This window comes from Grus americana, chromosome 4 (genome assembly GCF_028858705.1).
Source record: "Grus americana isolate bGruAme1 chromosome 4, bGruAme1.mat, whole genome shotgun sequence".
NCBI classification, from domain to species: domain Eukaryota; kingdom Metazoa; phylum Chordata; class Aves; order Gruiformes; family Gruidae; genus Grus; species Grus americana.
The window spans coordinates 35,714,024-35,732,500 of record NC_072855.1 but is presented as its reverse complement, the minus strand read 5'-3'; the positions used below and the strand labels follow the sequence as shown (position 1 = coordinate 35,732,500).

At 42.5% G+C, this 18,477-nt stretch overlaps 1 long non-coding RNA gene across 4 annotated transcripts in view; it reads right to left on the bottom strand.

Annotated features, from left to right (window-relative positions):
- Positions 1–18,477, bottom strand: part of LOC129206403 (uncharacterized) — a 44,772-nt gene that overhangs the window by 17,245 nt on the left and 9,050 nt on the right. For 3 of the 4 annotated variants that reach the window (XR_008577120.1, XR_008577121.1, XR_008577122.1), the window contains one exon: positions 6,621–6,731. This is a non-coding gene — a long non-coding RNA (uncharacterized LOC129206403). Of the gene's footprint in view, positions 1–6,184; positions 6,732–18,477 lie in introns of those variants that run through there. The other variant, XR_008577119.1, reaches the window with a different exon arrangement.

The window sequence follows — 18,477 nt, the reverse complement described above, 5'->3', positions numbered from 1 at the left end:
AAACACTCACCTCCAACACACGGCTTGGATTTGGGGAGACAACAGGGAAAAGAAGGTTATTTTTAGAAGGTGGGAGATTGAAGGGCACATAGGATTTTGGAAGGATAGGACGAAGTTTTAACCTGTAGCTGGCCTCTTGCCTTAGCTTCTTCTCAGACGCAGCATTGAAAGCCGACATTCATCCTTTGTCTTAATCATTCCTGCCTGTTGTCACAAACTGTCTCTGAAATCTAGTACAGGTGGTAGCTACCAGAGTAACTCTATACATTATACAGCAAACTACAAAGGCTTTAGCTAATATGTATGTGCTCTGCAGTACAGACTATTACACCTTTGTAAGTTTGAATCCATGCCTAGCTCACCGGGGTCTACAGGTGACACTATAACTTCTCAATCAGCATCATCAAAACCATACAACCTTTAAAAAGCTCATCTGCAAGGCAAAATAACTATTCTGCAGAGTTTTATGGCTCTCTGCTTTTCACCCAAGTGATTTGGTGTCAGTGTTCCCTAATGAAGCTATCAGCTGGCAATAGCTCACACAACATTTTAGTACTCTAATTTCCCCTTTTCATAGTATCAGAATAAACAAATTTGCCACCGCAAATTATATAAGATTTTCAAAAGTATTTCTTAGGTAGGTGCTCAATCTGAAAAGATAAAGTTTGGGAAGGCATTTAACCAGTTTTCACTGACATCAGGGTCAACTGATCAAACCCAACATAATTGGCGTATATAATTTATTCCTGCATGTACTGTATGAGAAATGAACACAGCATAATATTCCTTCAAATACTGAAGGAGTCAGTTCCAGCTGTGCCACTCACAAGGCAACAGTGACAACAAAGCACCACTGTAAGAGGCAAGAAATAAAAAGTACTATTATTAAACATAAATCAAGAAAATTGAACCAGTCTAAACCTCCCCCTTTATGGATATACTGTGAGGGGAAAGAGGTCAGAGGCAGGCAATTGGTGCTTTGATTCCACCATAGCATCTTCTTTCTATTTTGTGCATGCAAACAGCCTGCTACTGCTATAGTCAGGGATTTGCAGATTGGGCAGTAGGAGCCAAGCTAACTGATGTATTTGCTTTCTGGGGTAGCTTCCCCCTCTTGGAGTGTACGAGCAGTAAATGTCACCAGAGCATGGCTAGTTAAAGGCTAAAGTGTGCATGATTAATATCAGATGCACACATATTACAGCATTAGGGTAACACTGGTATGGTCTGTGGATATCTTTCATTAGGTCAACCAATACAGTTGGAGATAACAGGCCAACTTTGAGCACATAAGCCTTTTCTAATGTTTCAAAGGTAATATAGAAAACACTGTCATTCCTCAGAAACCTTGTCTCACTTATGTCTAATATACCTATAGCAGATTCTTAATAATTTTTGTCTTTATTAATCCACTTATGATCCTCACTAGTATGAAATATTATTATAGAAAAAGAAGTTAGATTTTACTGTTCTTGCTACACTTGAACCTCTGAACAGTTTATCTATGACCATGGACAGAAGTTTCCAAACTGTCCTTACTGATTATATTCCCTCAGGCTCACAAACTATCTTCTGCTTCCAGTCAATGCAATTCTTTAAGTTCTTCTCTCATTAATCTGAGACTGGGAACAAACATGTTGTTCAGATACTGAGTCTCCTGGGGCTCACCCTGTACCTTTATGGTTTGTCTCAGGCCTACCTGGCAGGATAACAAGGGAGGGACGAGGGAGACAAATGACTGTGTGAAAGGGGAAGCCATCACAAGCCAACACACAGTCATTTTTCAACCAGACTTAGATCTTTTAGAATGCTCTTTTCCAACCAAAGTAACACCTTATTTGAGGATAAATAATAGATTTAATTTATAGTAAACTGAATTCCCAATTAAAATGTTATTTCACTAAAAGAAACATGTTCATTGCCATTTTAATGAGATATCTTAGATTTTCCTAAATGCTTATTTTAACTTGCCATTTCATAGAAGTTATTTGAAGATGATCACGTATGAAAAGAATGAAGCAGCAAGCTTCTTCCTGCCCTAAGAGAAAATGAGGAAGAAAGGTCCATGGAAGCAAGAAACACTCTGAAACTATGTCTAAATTGAGACACCCAGGAGCAGCTCCAGACTCCCATCCTGGCTGTGTACTGAGGTTACATTGTAGTGCCATTCAAGGGATATAGGTCTATCAATGCACTTCCCTCCTGCGCACCATGCTGTCGGTGGGAAGACCAGAAAGGACCCACAACATATTCCAGACTCATCCTTAATATGGAGAAGCTGGAGCTGTGACTCCAGGGCATACTGAAACTCATGCAAACTGTGTGATTTACACGTGGCCTTAACTTATCCTAACGGTGGTTTCTTAATTTCTTCCCTGGCAAACTAGATGCCAAGGGTGCATTGAGAAGGAGCTCTCCACGTGTAGGCAGGCACACACGCAAGGATTGCTCTCTGGCAGTGCATAGAATCATAGAACCATAGAATGGTTTGAGTTGGAAGGGACCTTAAAGACCATCTAGTTCCAACCCCCCTGCCATAGGCAGGGACACCCTCCACTAGACCAGGTTGCCCAAAGCCCCGTCCAACCTGGCCTTGAACACTTCCAGGGAGGGGGCATCCACAGCTTCACTGGGCAATGTGTTCCAGTGCCTCACCACCCTCACAGTGAAGAGTTTCTTCCTAATATTTAATCTAAATCTACCCTCCTTCAGCATGGCAGCTGTCTCTGGTCAGGTCCTCCAAGCAGCAGCTGCATAAAGTAGGAAGAACGCACTTGCACCATCTCAGAGCCACAGGAGATGTAAATCAAGTCAGCTACTGCAAACACATTACATCCCTCCTGCCTTCCAGAACAGGCCCCCCTCCACCCATGAAGAAGACAGCAGCCCATGGAAGGCCCATGACAGAGCAGAGGAAAACAAGACGGAAGGAACAGCAGAGGGAAGCCACTACACCTTGATCACAAAACTCTCCCCACTCTATGCCGCTCCACTGGCTTCCTTGCTGAAGGGACTGAGTGCAACCAGTGGTGGTAACAAAGAGAGGAGTCTGGAGTGAAGGAGTGAAGTTGATCCTGTGAAAGGGGGAGAGAAAGGTCTTTTCCCTATGTGCCTTAATGTTTGTCTTTTTGCTTCCAAAATTAGTATTTATATCTATAAATTGGCAATAAATTAAATTAATTTTCCCCAAGTCAAGTCTGTTTTGCCCACAATGGAAACTGGTAAGTCATCTCCCTGTCTTTAGCTTTACCCACAGCTTTCTTGTTCCTATTCCTCCTACTTTCTCCCTGCATCCTACTGCGTGAGTGAGTGGCTGGGTGGGAGTTTGGCTGCTGGCTGGGGCTAACCCACCACATACAACAGAGGATCTGGGACAAAGCCCGCAAGCAACATTTTGTTTTATAGAAGGAAAAACATAGAGGGGTGGGTGATGAAAGTGAAAATTACGATACCTCAGTCCTACACTGTGTTCTCAGCTACACTCCAGTTTTGCACTGGAGTAAATGAAATTACCCCATATTAACATAGAGGTAATCTGGAGAAGCATCTGGCCTCCCATTCTCACCATAAAGCTAATAAAGAGCTATTACCTAAGCTATGCTATGGGGCCTATGCACTCTCTCCCACTTGACTTGAGCAACAATAGTCCCAGCAAGCATATGTAATTATCTATTTGGATCACGTTCAAATACAGAATTACACCATGGAAGTTATAATGATTTCTGTATAAACACTAATTATTTCTAAACAACAGGTGTAGGCATGATAATAATCTTTGAAATTGCTAGATTTAGTGAATTCTGAAGGTTGACTTGGAACTGGGACTGATCAGTTAAAAAAAAAGACTGTGGGGAAAGAATTTCATCACTGAAAGATCAGGTTCTTTTCTTTCTACTGTGACAAAAGCCAGGCTGTAACTTTAGTCCCTAAAATCCCCTCCTCCCTTATTCTGAGTTACTAATCTAACAGCTCTTTCTCCTGCAATTAAGATAGATCACTTCTTAGAGTATTCATCCTCTTTTTTCATACATATGGTCTACCTTTGGGTCTGACAATGTATGTCTGAGGGTTCCCTGGCAAAGAAGCCCAGTTGTTGCTGGTGTCCATGTGTCTGACCTAAGCCTATACTTGGTGGCATTTGATAGCAAACCAAGCACAGGAGGCATGCAAGACCTAGCCCATAGAAAACTCAACTTGTGCAGTCGACCATTCAGATTCCAGAGGTTCTGAGGAGATCTCTTAGTATTTCCCTGGCAAGAGATGGCAGTTCAGCTTCTAGGGTTCCATGATTTTTTTGTGGGAAGATATGAGGCCAGGCACATCCATAGGTCCCTGGCTGACCTGGGGAAAAGAGCCTTCATAACCCCGTAAGCTTTTTTTGCACTCCCTGTGGCATTTATCTGCTATGCATCCAGGCTCCCTTCCCAGTGCACTCCCATTTATAGCAGACAGCTTTAACTTGCCAATTATTGTAGATTCCTTCCTTTACTGCTTAATATAGCTGGACCAAGTGTTTTAAATGACTTGAAAGTCAGCAGCAAAGTCCTGGATGTTGTCTGTGGTTCCCTGGTAGATGTCAGCTTTAGAGGTAGGCTTTTATTTCCCAGTGTCTTCCCAACTCACCTTGGACTGCAAAGGGCCTGAAGGTGACAGAGGTAGGCTAGCACAAATTTGGCTTTCTACATGTCCCTACAAATCACGGCATTCAGTTTTGCTCCTGGTCCGTAAGAATGTCAGATGCAAGCCTGCATGGTAACTGCTATCTTGCTGACATCCTCAAGAATATTACACAGCAGTTTTTGTACTACTGAAATTAGGGCTCAGTGACAGCTCTCCTAAAGGGCTATGTGTAGCTGTGAATACTCTTAGGGACACACTTCAAGACAAGGTCACAGCCAGTGATACACCCTGGGCTAAATGCAGATCCTTTGTGATGAAAATGTGTCACTTGAAAGAAAGATTGGACCAAGATGATCCTTGAGGTCTCTTCCAACCTGGTATTCTATGATTCTACGATGCCGTGATTCACTGCACAAGAAAATAATTATTAGAAACAGAAATAAATGTGGGGTTCAGACCCATCTTAATCCACGAATTTATGCACAAAGACAAGACACTGCTCAGAAAAAGCATCTTGTCTCCTTTAGGGACATCAGCTTCTCTTAATTTCAGAATTTACAAGGACATGGGAGCTGAAGCAATGTGCGTGTGAGAAAGAAAGGCAGGAAGCACAGAGGACGGTTACTGCAGCTGAGTGCACACAAAGAAGGAGGTAGGGTCCAGTGTTGTGCATCTCTGCATACTTTATTTTTGATGCTTTTGGTTTCTCTAAGGTTGGTCAGCTTTGCTAGACAGTCTTTATTCTCTGTCTCCTCTTTACACCCTTACCACAGGACAACCAGGGAATACTCCTGGAGCTGAGACGCTTCACAGAAATCCACGCACCACTGAATCTGCGATAGCTGCAACCCAGTCAGAGGGCTATTAAAGACAGAACTGGAGAGGAGACCTTGGCAGTAAAAGTATGTGAGGAACAGGAGCCCACTCAAATATATTCAAGGGTCATTAGAGACACCCTTGGAGATTGCCTAGGGGATACCATTCCAGAAGGTCATATGCATCACATGAATCCCGTATCATATCCAACAGCCCTGCGTGCAAACATGTGGACAGCTGAATTCAGCCCCAAAGCTTCCTGAAGCTGGAAGACAAGGACTGAGGAAAAGAAAGAGGAAGAGTGGAAGAGCAATTAATGGAATAGGAAGGAAGAAGCAGTCGCATCAGGTTTGCAATACCTAGTTGGTTTGTTACCTGAAGTCCAGGAATGCTCTGAACCCCACGTGGTTTCAGTACAGTGAATTCAAGACTTCTACCTACCCTTCATGTGTGTATGCAAACTAGATATACCCTTACCTGCTAAATAACTCAAAAACGTTTGCATTCCCATTTGAGCAGTCTAACTTTTATGTGTACATGCAAGTAGGCGTGAAAGTGGAATTTACTTCTCCAGATTTCATGGGTGGAATGGTTTTCTCCAGTCCCAGATTCCACAAGACTTTCACTCACCTCAGCAATGTCACTGACTTCTGCCCAGCTACTGGCATGACAGTTTTGAGGACTGAGTCCTAGTTTTTGGAAAATAATAAAGTCTATCTAGCCCAATGCTTCTTTATTTTAATCAAACTTTAATTCACAGCTAGGCCTTGGAGGCTGAGTAGAGCTTCTATTGACCAATTATCACCATCTCAGAAGTACTCCAGGCTACATATAGGGCCTGTAAATGCTTCAAGTTCTCAGAGTTATTAAGTGCATTTATTACCATTTTTTGGAAACAATTCGTTTTTATTTCTCAGCCTACAGAAAGCACAAAGGTATGTTATGTACCTTTGAAGTCTTTCTTCTAAAATATGTAATTAGCGTGTAAAGAGCAACTAAATCATAAACAGTATACACCCATAACATTAGCTAATTTTACATGCAATCAGCATACTCCAGGCAAGAAACACATCATAAAGGAGTACATTTAAGAAATAAGAATCAGTCTGGAAATTTTATGTGAGCCTTTTAGATTAAAAATAATTCCACTCACAAATGAGAAATAAAATGCATAGGCTGCATACCAGGAATCAAACCTGGGCATGAACTGAGGCTATCTGACATTTCCATCTTCATCAAGGGGGATTCTGTCAAGTAGCAGCTCAAACTCTTCATCAGTAATCTCCACGCCAAACCTGAAACAAACAGCAGTTAGCAGCACTCGCTTACGGAGTTCACATTTGGGTCAACAGTACCCACAATACCCTGAGCATATGGCTGCCATTAACTCTTTGTTACTGCTTCGGTCCTCAAGATCAAGAGCACCACGTGAATATCAGAGGTTAATCAGGGTTTTGATCGCTTCAGCTTTCTCAAAGAAAGAAATTCTACCCTAGAATCCCGGCATTGGTGGGGCACAGAAATAGAAATACTAGCATATTGAACTGTGTGCAATTGTCCTCTATAAAAAGTTATTCATTACACTAAAACACTGGTATTGCTTAAACTAGTTAACTCTGAAAGGCTTTTCATTTGGACTGTTTAGCATGAAAGAAAATGTAGAGAAAAACTGTCTTTTCGGGAAACAGCTTCTTAGTGCTTTTGGAAAGCATTTCATAATGGCTTTAAAGACATTTTGCATACAAATATTTAAAAGTGGCAGTGTTTATTCATCAGCAAGAAAGTGTTTTCACCTCTCCAGAACAATCAAAACATAATCCTTGAAATACTGGCATAAACAGGAATGACTTAAGCAATAATAAAGAACAAGGCATTCATTCATCTTTTTGCAAAGCTGATAAAACTCAGCTGACTTTTGGGGGGATATATTTTCTTTTTGGCAAGGCAATGAAAGGGTATACAAAACAGTGTTTATTTGTTGTTTTGGTTTCATCATCATGCTTTCCTATTTTATGTAACCCAAGAAACCCTTCTGTTAGAGTGCCATTTGTTCTTAACTTATTTTGGGGATTTCTCACTCAGAGGTTTGGAGCATGGAGAATGGCTCATTCTGTAGAATCCTTTACCCTGCTTTATTTCCAAGGAAGTCTGCTGAGAAGGGCAGATACAGCTGCTTTTGCATTTGCCCTCAGCTGACAGTATCTTATTTTACTGGCTTTCAACTTCATTTATCTACATTCAGTTTTCATTTAGACACGTGCATTTAGCGAAGCTTGAGTTCCATCAATACACATAAACCCACACAGAAACAATGTAAACCTGCAGCATTTTTTACCTATAAAGAATATAAAACCTCATTTGGCTGGGGAGTGTCAGTAAGAACTACTTTTCAAGAATCCGTAACTCTTCTGAGGTTAAACACCATTGCACAGGTCATTTGAAGACTAGCTATTTGCATACGTAATCAATGGACAAAATCTATTTGCTTACATGATCAGTTAAACAAAATCTCCTGTTTGTTGCTATCTCCTAATCCTTCTCTCCATCACTTGCATCAAGGGATGTCATCCCAGAAAGGTGTTTAGGCTATATATAAGGCATAAGCAGTGGGAGTCTATGCTGAGAACCAAAAAGTTAGGTAAACTGGCCAACTTCTAGCTCTGCAACAAAAATAGACAGACTGTTTAGTCAATATATTAGGTCTCTGTGTGTAACCATAGTTACAAAGAAAGCTAAATAAGTTCCATGTAAAGTAACACATGAGATCCAAGGAAGAAAAAGAACAACACTAAGCTCAACATTTATGGGCTTGTATAGCAAGCATACATATCTGGGGTAAAGAAAATGGCTTTTCATATTCATCATCGCTATTTTCAGACAGGCAGGAGAGCAAACAAGCCACAAGCTGTTCAAAAAGCAAAATGAAGCTTTTTGAACATTGTTCTGGAGTTAAAGACAAAGAATTGCTGTGATCTAAAAAGCAGGAATAAGGAAAGGAAAACAGGCTCATGGGATTGGAGGTTATGTCTCAATGTTTACTATCCATTTTGTTCTCTCTTAAAGTCAGACTAAATACTTCTCTGGCAACTTTGCCTCAGGACAAGAATTTTTGTAAAGCCTAAAAGGAGACAGAAATTCACACACAGGTCACTCCACCACCTTTAGCTGCAAATAAATAACCTTTCAGTCATTAATTAGGCAGACTTCCCTGGGGGCTCTGGCTTATATTATTTTTCCCTCTCCAAAAAAGCAAAAGATGGGTGCTCTGATTGTGCCAATACAAGTGTTTGTATGAAAAAACCCCATAAACTATTATTTTTTGTTTTAATGAGCTAAAAAAATAATGTCATTTCTACAAGGAGGGTGGGTCAGAATCACGCCCTCTTCAACACTTTGCTGTTCACCTCTGGTAGTACCAAACAGCCTTCAAACCATTTTGACTGAAGCACTGCCCATGACACACAACTCGTTACTGAATGTTGCTGGGGAAAAACAGTGGTCTGCAAAGAACCCAGTGATGTCTGGGTGCCACAGTTCCTCTTAGGAGATGTGAAAAGTCATTTCAGTGTTGAAGGTCCCCAAACTCCCCAAATGCATCCGGGGAGATGGGAGCTGATCCTGAAGGTCTGGTCTAAAAGTCCTGTATACATTTGCTTTGTAGAGTGGTGAATCCTACTGGGACAGGAGGGGAATCAGTGCAAGGTTCTGGAGGGTTCCCTATCCCCACCTTATGTTGTATCTGCAAGGTCAGAAAATACATAAACTGGTCTAAAGGAGTAAAACTGGGGGAAGGGAGAAACAAGGCTGCACCAACTTTGCATGCTGACATTTTCGCCATTATTAAAATTCCAAAGACCTATTTTACATTACTGATCTCAGGATTTCTGGAAACATGCTGTGACTACATTACATCTATCGTGCTCACTGGTGTGGAAACAGAAGCAGCACTGAATGAAGAGAGTGTATGGCCTATACCATTTGTTATTCCAAACACTGATATTATACCTTTCATTCTGAACCTCCCCTCAAGCTTTACAAACACTTCCACGATACACAAAAGCAGTAAACAGGAGGATCAAGTGCTCCAGCATGCAAATGCAGCCACCTGAAACTAAGCAATGATTTAATCAAACAGCAGCAGCACACAACAAATGAATCACTGGGTTCTCCAGGGCACATTTTCAAAGGCAGGTGCAATGGGCAGGGCTTGAGAGAAAGATATCTGTTAACTGGAGGGCTAAGCCTATTTAAACAGAAGCTGATGCAAAATGCAAGGGACTGGTTAACAGCGAGGTTGAGAGAAAATGCTTTGGCAAGAAGCCCAGAACCCTCGCAAAGGGAGCACCTGCAAAAAGTCACGTGATTTATTGTACCAATACCTACATTTGCACATGCAAACTGGGAAATTTTATCATACGTTTAATTTCTGCAGTATCCTCAAGAAAAGGCAGTTCTCAGATCTTAAATTGGAGAGACAGAGAGGAAGATAAGGTATCTCGGGAAATTCAGCAACTGTTTCTTTTAATCATCTATAAAGACACTACTCCTGGGTACCAAGGTAACAGTGGGTTTTTAAGATGTCATTAGCTGAAGACAGAGGATGCAAAAACCCATCCTCTGCAAGAAAGCAATTGGGAAGAAGCACAGAAAGCAGAGACGAAGAACTTAATAGAGTGTGAAGACTAGCAAGCTGCAGGAGCAGAGATGGCAAGGCAAATAAGACAGCAGACCAGGTCAGAGGGATAAGCGAACCTAAAACTCTGATGGATGTTCAAAGGAAGAATGAGATGTTTATGGTGATCTGATTGTAAGGAGAAGTAAGTGGGAGGAATTTTCAAACAGGGCATGATATAGCCAGAAAGATAAGCTAAGGGGATTATTCCAGCGGTGTGACCTCAAATCTGTCCAGGGAACAAGGGCAAGGCAGAGGTACTTGCAATTGTTGAGAAATAGTGGGCAGTTGTGAGGTGCACAGCCACACAGTTCCTATGTGCAAATGTGTGTGGAAATCATGGTTTCTGCTGGGAGGCAGAGCATGAATTTACTACACGCTGCATTTGCGTATAAAAATACGGCCTTTCCTCAGCACCTCTTGGGCGTTTTGTAAGAGATCACCAGCTATCTTGCCTGGGAAAGCAATATTAATGAATCAAGGAGTCACAAAGGAATCGGAAGCAATCTCTCTCGGCATTTTTTAAGGAATCAGCAACAAGAAGTTAGGCAAGTACTTAAATATTTATGAAAACAGAATTTAACAATGGACTTCAAGGAATCTAAAATGTTTTATTGACTTAAATCACAGGTTCCACTTCCGTGTTGGGTTTGCATGGCACGGTTTTGGTAGCAGGGGTGGGGGGTCTACAGGGGTGGCTTCTGTGAGAAGCTGCTAGAAGCTCCCCCTGTGTCTGACAGAGCCAATGCCAGCCAGCTCCAAGATGGACCTGCTGCTGGCCAAGGCCAAGCCAATCAGCACCTCTGTGATAACATATTTAAGAAGGAAAAAAACACTTAGAGAGAGAGCGCTTTTGCAGCCAGAGGGAGGAGTGAGAAGATGTAAGAAACTCTGCAGACACCAAGGTCAGTGCAGAAGGAGGGGCAGGAGGTGCTCCAGGTGCTGGAGCAGAGGTCCCCCTGCAGCCCGTGGTGAAGACCATGGTGAAGCAGGCTGTCCCCCTGCAGCCCATGGAGGAAGGATGAGGGGGTGTAGAGATTCCACCTGCAGCCCATGGAGGACCCCATGCCAGAGCAGGTGGAGGCACCTGAAGGAGGCTGTGGCCCGTGGGAAGCCCACACTGGAGCAGGCTCCTGGCAGGACCTGTGGAGAGGGGAGCCCAGGCTGGAGCAGGTTTGCTGGCAGGACTTGTGACCCCGTGGGGGACCCACACTGGAACAGTCTGCTCCTCAAGGTCTGTACCCTGTGGGAGAGACTCACGTTGGAGAAGTTGGTGAAGGACTGTCTCCCATGGGAGAGACTGCATGCTGGAGCAGTGGAATGATGAGAGGAGTCCTCCCCCTCAGGATGAAGAAGCAGCAGAAACAACATGTGCTGAACTGACCGTAACCCCCATTCCCCGTCCCCCTGTGCTGCTGAGGGGGGCGGAGGTTGAAGCTGGGAGTGAAGTTGAGCCTGGGAAGATGGGAGGGGTGGGGGGAGGTGTTTTAAGATTTGATTTTATTTCTCATTCCTCTACTCTGTTTTGCTTAGTAATAAATCAGATGAATTCCCTCTCTCAGTTCGGTCTGTTTTGCTTGTGATGATAATTAGTGAATGATCTCTCCCTGTCCTTATCTCGACCCACAAGCTTTTCGTTATACCTTTTCTCCCCTGTCTGGTGAATGAAGGGAGTGATAGAGCAGCTCTGGTGGGCACCTGGCCCCCAGCCAGGGTCAACCCACCACAACTTCCCTCCAGAAAACCTTCCTTTTTCCACACCTCATGTACAAACAAAGTATCTGCGTGTCCTCATCTGTGGTGTTGGTGCCTATTTGGCCCTTCAATCCTCTCATCACTCTCAAGGAAGACACCAGATGTATCTCACCAGTCTTCACCTAGCAGGTAGCTTTCCTGAAGGAGAGACCTAACGCATAAAAATGAGGCTTAGAAAGCTAAACCACCGCAATCTCTGTGTGAAACACTGCCTGGGAAAACTGACCTGCAAAATTTAGAGGCAGGGAAAGGAAAAAAACCCAAAACCCAGATTGTCTCCTACTCCTTCTTTCTTTATATGCTGTTGTCCCTCTGCTTTGTAATGCTTCAAATAATCCAGGTACTGCAATTCAGCTCTAAGTCTTCCATTAGTTCATGCTATTGCTGCAACATCTTTCTTGCAGGATGTTTTTCCAATTAATCAATTTTCTTCCCCTTTCAGCTATTCCCAAACATGTCACATTAACCAGGTCACTCTGTTCTTGGCATTTAGATTTACATACTAGAGTACGGTTTCAGAGCATGCTTTATTCAAAAGCCAGATCCTTCAGGCACTTAGGCAAACAGCAGTATAACACAACTGTTTTCCCACTTCATCACAATTTCTTCAGTAAAGCATCAGCCAGAATGATGTCCACTTCAGCAGCAGCAGCAGAAAAGCAGGGCTTAACCTAGTGCTCTGGGCAACATTTACTCCTACAGTCTGAAGATCTTCCAGCTCTTATTTTTATCCTGCTGGTAGGCAACAAACTGCCAGGGATACTGGATAGCACCAGAGGTTCTTCAGAGCCTGATCTCCTCCCAATGGGAGTGAGACACCTAAATGCCTTCTAAAATTTGGCCCAAAAGTCTCTTCTAATTTTTACTGTTTAAACACAATCAAAGGAAGAAAGATTCATTCCAGGGGAGCAGTGTGAAAAGGAAAGGTAGCACCAGGAGTGTCTGGCGCCCTTTTGTTTGCCCATTAAAAAACAAGGTGTAACATTTAGGTAGGCACACAACAGTGTCAGGGCAGTTAGGGGAGGGGACAGAGTTTGGGGAGTGGGGTTGCACAGGCCACCACGTTTTAGGCTCTGGATCACTTGCAAACCGAGATCCCTACAGATTCACAATCACCGTAACTCTCCTACCCACCCCCTCAGTAACACCTCAAGGAAAAGGCTCTAACATTGCAAATGTAAAAAACCAAGAAGCAAAGAGCAAATACTTCCCTGTTATTGCTTGTGTGCATTGTGAGAAAATGCAAGCAAGTCCATACTGTGTCAAAAATATGTTTAAGAGCTAACAATGCAGCATGTGGTACGTGTACAGTATTTTGCTGAACTGACCGGTTTGCTGTGTGTCCTTCCCTTCTGTGTCTTGGATTACTCCACTCCTTAGATGCATAAATCAGATTGTTCAGCATGTCTAGATAGTTACATGACTTTTTGTCATCCCCTGGTACCTGTGCCCTTCACAAACCGATGGATTTTACAGTCATTGGCCTCTGCCTGCCACAGAAGGGAAGCATTGTCCACAGTCACATGATGCTAGGAAATAAAACCAAGTCTCATGAACTCTTATGTCATGTCTCTTAAACTACCCCTTTAGTACCATACCTTTCCACCCTTACCAAAGGACTCTCCCAGATCCCAGTGCTGTGCCTCTTCCCCTCAGGCAAAGCTATTTCAATGCTGCCATATGTTTTCTCTAGTACTGTAAAACTCATGCTCAGAGGAGGTCTAAGCAAAGTAGTGGTCAAAATGCTGCAAGCTGTCACCACCTGTCTGTACTGAACATGCCACAGCAGCAGTCTCCCCTGCTGCTGAGTAAGTAGTAGAAACAACAGGAATTGGCAGAAAATGAAAATGGAAAAAAGTAATTGTGCTTGACTATTAAATACCTTTCCATGGTAAACCACACACCTACAACAGCATTGTAAGGATCTGCTGCTGCGAGCATTTCTCAGCTGCTGGGGTTCTGCCTTGTAGCACTTTCCCCAAGAGGTCAGTCAGTTTACCAAACGACAACAATTACATTGCCAACTATACATTCATTATGGGAAGTACAAGGCCTTAGTTCCATCTCCTTACTACTGCTCCAACAGCAGGTAACAAGTCAAAAATCATCTTGAGAGGCCTCATGGAGATTCTGCCAGAACACTGGAATTCCCTCAAATGATCAAGAACTATCAGACTTACCTTCCTCTGGGTGCTAAGCTCAGATACAGAGACACCGTGCAGGACCATTACTGTGTCCCCCACTTTTAAGTGCTGTAGCATACACCCTCAGGGCTGCTTTACACTGCACTCGGGTAGTTTTCATGCCACTGGGGCCTGAAAACATCTGTTATCCAAGAGTTGCCCAGCAGCCTCCCATCACCTATGTGAGATCTATGAAGGAGGATGAAGTAAACCTCTGCTTTTCATCTGGACTGTCGGTATCACATAAAATGGAGGGTGTGAACTGCTTTGGCTGATCCTAGGAACACTGCCACACCTATAAACCATGGGTGAAAAATCCAGGCTAGGTAACAGGCTATCAAACAAAATAAAGGATTATTTCTTGCTGAAAATTACTTCTTTCAGAAGCAGCTTCCTGATTCCACAACTGCAGTTATCTGGTACCTGGAGATGCTGTTTCCCAACCCTGAAGAACAGCTGGAGATGTCACAGCAGATTTCTGAAGTTAGATGCAGACACAGCAAAAAGAAGCCATTCAGATAGTGCAGGTAGCAAAAGAAAGTCTTTATTACAAAACAAAAAAAGGAGTTATATAAAAAAGAAAAGTTTTTCATCCACACAGGATATTTTCTCTGAGAAAAAAAAAAAAAAAAACTTCAAAAATGTCACAACCAACTTGGAGGTATTTTTGCTACAGCAAACCTGAAATCTTACATTATATGGACTGAAGCTGTTGCTACTCCATTCATTTTCACTAAGGCTGCCTGGGCAATTCCACCAAACGCCTCTCAGCGAGAAGCAGTGTACTAGCTGCAGGTTTGCCAGAACCGCCTGCTCTCCTCACAGCTGGGATCTGCACACTCCAGCTGCTCCCTTGAGCCCACAAGGATGCTAAAAATACAGCATCTCCTGCTGCAGCACAAGAGGTACCTCATGCCTGATACCCTAGAAAAATACACATTCAACTCCAGTCTAGATGTGACTGGAAGTCCACCAGTTAGACCAACCTGCTCCAAAATCTGCCCTTGCACACAGATGAGTAAGACAGGTAAGAAGGCTAAGTGCAAACCAAATAGCGCATGAGTAGCATATGTGCAATGCAGGCAGCTTCAAGTGAGCTATATGCTTGTGTAACAGACTAGGAAAGCTGATACCTTTTACCTCTGAAAGCACATGTAGATCTTTCCCAAACTGAGTGTGGGCAAAACTTGGCAAAAAAAATTTTATATTTCATTAAAGCTGAAGCATCCAAGTCATGATCCAACAGGCTTAAGCAGTGTAATTTGCAACAAAACCTAGCCAGTGGCAAATACTACAAGTAAGCAGCTTCTGAAAATGTGATAAAAAAAATGCACATCACATCATACAGCATTTGAAAATATCTTTTGCACAAGTTAACCTGTTGAACAATGCCCTCTCTGAAACAGCTTCTCCAAAGTACGTCTTTCACTGAACTTACACTTTTCATTTTGTCAACCACATTCCTTTTATAAACAAACTAATTTTAAAACTTTTTAACTGAATTTTTAAATTTTTGGAATAGAGTATACAAAACTACTCCAGAAAAAGATAAATTAATCCATTTCAAACACCACAACATATAAACTTGAAAATGCTGATATTTTTGTGAAACAGGTTATTTTGTTTTGAGCAATTGTGTTAAAAGTATCATATGCTCTGACAAAGTCAATGTTAACTTGTTATTATACTTTTTAAATAAGCCAACTAATTTAAAAAGTAGCTTTCTATCAACTACAAAGACAGGAGTTCAAAATTTTGAGAATTTCCCTACAAGTTTTCTAGATGTGTTAGTAGAGAAGTGTAATGCTACAAAAACCATAACAAAGCACCCAGTTTGGTACATCTTTTACCTTCAACTCTCATTAGCTCACAGGCTCAGTGATGTGGATCTGATCTCAAGTGTGGTCATTTCCATTTGGCAATGTGTAATGCTCCATGTGAGAATGGAGGGGTGTTACACCCGTTTTGCCCAAATGCACCTGTATATTTGGGAACAGTAAATGTGCACAACTTCCTCATCTTAATATTCTGATGACTTAAGAACTCCAGCCTAAACATAAGCATCCTGTTTCTTAGCACCATTACACAAGTTTCATTCAATTGAATTTATTAGGGTTACACTAAGATGAAATTGGTGTGAAAGAGTGAAAATTAGAGCTTTTAACTCTTCTGAATGCTAACTGGATCTTCCACCTGCAGCAGACTGCCAGTCCAAACTATATAAAGCCAGACTCCAAGGTCACAACTTGGGCCAGTCTCCTCTCTGCAATTCACTTCAAGAACTGACGGAATATTTCAGAACTTGGCACAGCAAACACAGCACATGTACAAGAGGCAGAGATTTCTCCAACAAAATCACCAATACTGAGTTGTGATTTAATTCTGGTTAAAACACAGCTTTTCTTGATTACCTTATTATGTCCAGCTCTGTGGAATTCAATTAAGATATCTATTGTACTGGAGAAAATTTAAAACTGCATGCCAGTGCTGTCAAAGGGTCATAACATAATTGCAGTTTTCTCCAGCACTCCACCTGCTCCTAGCTCCAGCCAAACTCTCGATAAGCTCAATGAGAGATTTGCCAGGCTGAAGGCAAATCAATGCTAACACAGGCTATTTCGTGCCTTCTTTCTCCAAAGGGCACCCTGCCATCTAGTGGCAAGGACACCCCCAAAATACCACCGGTTTTCAGAAGAGGAACTTCATACGAAAACCTTCCACATTGTTGTTGTACACGTTTCAGATTTAACTTAAAAAAAAAGTTGCAAAATATTGTACACCGTATATCACATTCTAAAGACCTACGTAGATAGCCACTAAGAAAAAACACGCGAAGTAAAAAATTAATCTCCTCTATCCATACTGCATTGCAATACATAATATATGAGCAACTTTTATATCTAGTTCTGTAACATAAGTCCCTTTTTCTAGTTAGCTGTTACTGAGGGATTCATGCATCATAGCTTCAGAGAACCAAACCATTGGATACTTTTTTCCATATACAGTTTTCTCTAGTTGTTCTAAAGCTGAAGTAGGAGTTACAGACCACATGGTGATAGTAGTCATTTAGATGGAAATAAGCAGAGGTGGGAAAGATTAATTAGGGGCATATAAAAATGGTGAAGTACAATCACAGTATAAAAACCACCCAGCTATGTCACAAACTGACAGGTCTGTTCTGGAAAGGTCACTTCTGTCATTTTCCCCAGCCCCAGTCAGACATTCCCAGCCCCATGCCTGCATAACAGCTTCAACTCACTACTGAGGACATGCTGAAAATTCAGTTTTTGCAAGGCTGCATGGTTGCTAGTGCTGACATGAGAGGAGATGGGGAACGTGTGATGGGAAGGGAGAAGGAGCTGAGAGCTGCCATTGAGTCATCAGCATTCTTACACCAACTATGAAACTGCATCAATTTCTGATCTAGTATGCATTAGTGTTAAGCAGCCTTGTCTGGCTGGAATTGAGTTAACTTCCTTCACATCAGCTCATATGCTGCTGTGGTTTGGATTTGTGACTAAACCACTGTTGATAACACACCAGCCTTTTGGCTATCGCCAGTGCATGCCCAACACCAAGGCTTTCTCTCATGCTGCTTCCCTCCAGCAAGTAGGCTAGGGAGCATGGGTGCAAAGAAGCTGGGAGGGGACACAGCCAGGACAGCTGACCCAAACTGGCCAAAGGGATATTCCATACCATATAACGTCATGCTCAGCAATAAAAATTGGCTGTAGGAACATCTTTTCAAGGTAGCTGTTGCATCCATTGCTCAGAGACTGGCTGGGCATCAATGTGCTTGTGGGAGGTGGTAATTGCCTTTGCATCACTTTGTGTTCTTCCTCTTCACTTACTAAACCATCTTTATCTCAACCCAAGAGTTTTCTTGCTTTTGCTCTGTTCTCTTTTGTGTTTGCTCTGTTCTCTTTTGTGTTTGCTCTGTTCTGTTTTGCTTTCCTGTTCTCTCCCCTGTCCTGCCTGGGAGGGACTGAGCAAGCAGCTGTGTGGGTGCTTAGCTCTTGGCCAGTACCAACCCACCACATCTACTCAATTAGCTTGTCATAGCAGATATCCAGAGAGAGGCATTTCAGAGCTGATGGTCCAACTCCCGTCTTTTGCTCCACAACAGTGTACTGAAATAGCACCTCTTAAGACAAGGTGATGCTTTAGCTCTGAGTGTTGCTTTACTTTGCGCTGCTGTTTCTGACTAGGGAGTTAAAAGACTGGTGATGCCCTGCCTGTTGGGGCTTGGACTGATATATGCAGCACTCCACCACATCTTTTCATTTCTGGAAATGAGTATTGTGTTCAGTGCCAGTGGCTTCAAAGATGGTAAAAACTTTTTTTTCCCCCCTCAGAAGATGCTACTAGATCACACAGATAAGATGGGAATCGGTGAGCACTCATCTGTCTCTAAGCAGTTTCTCTCTCTGA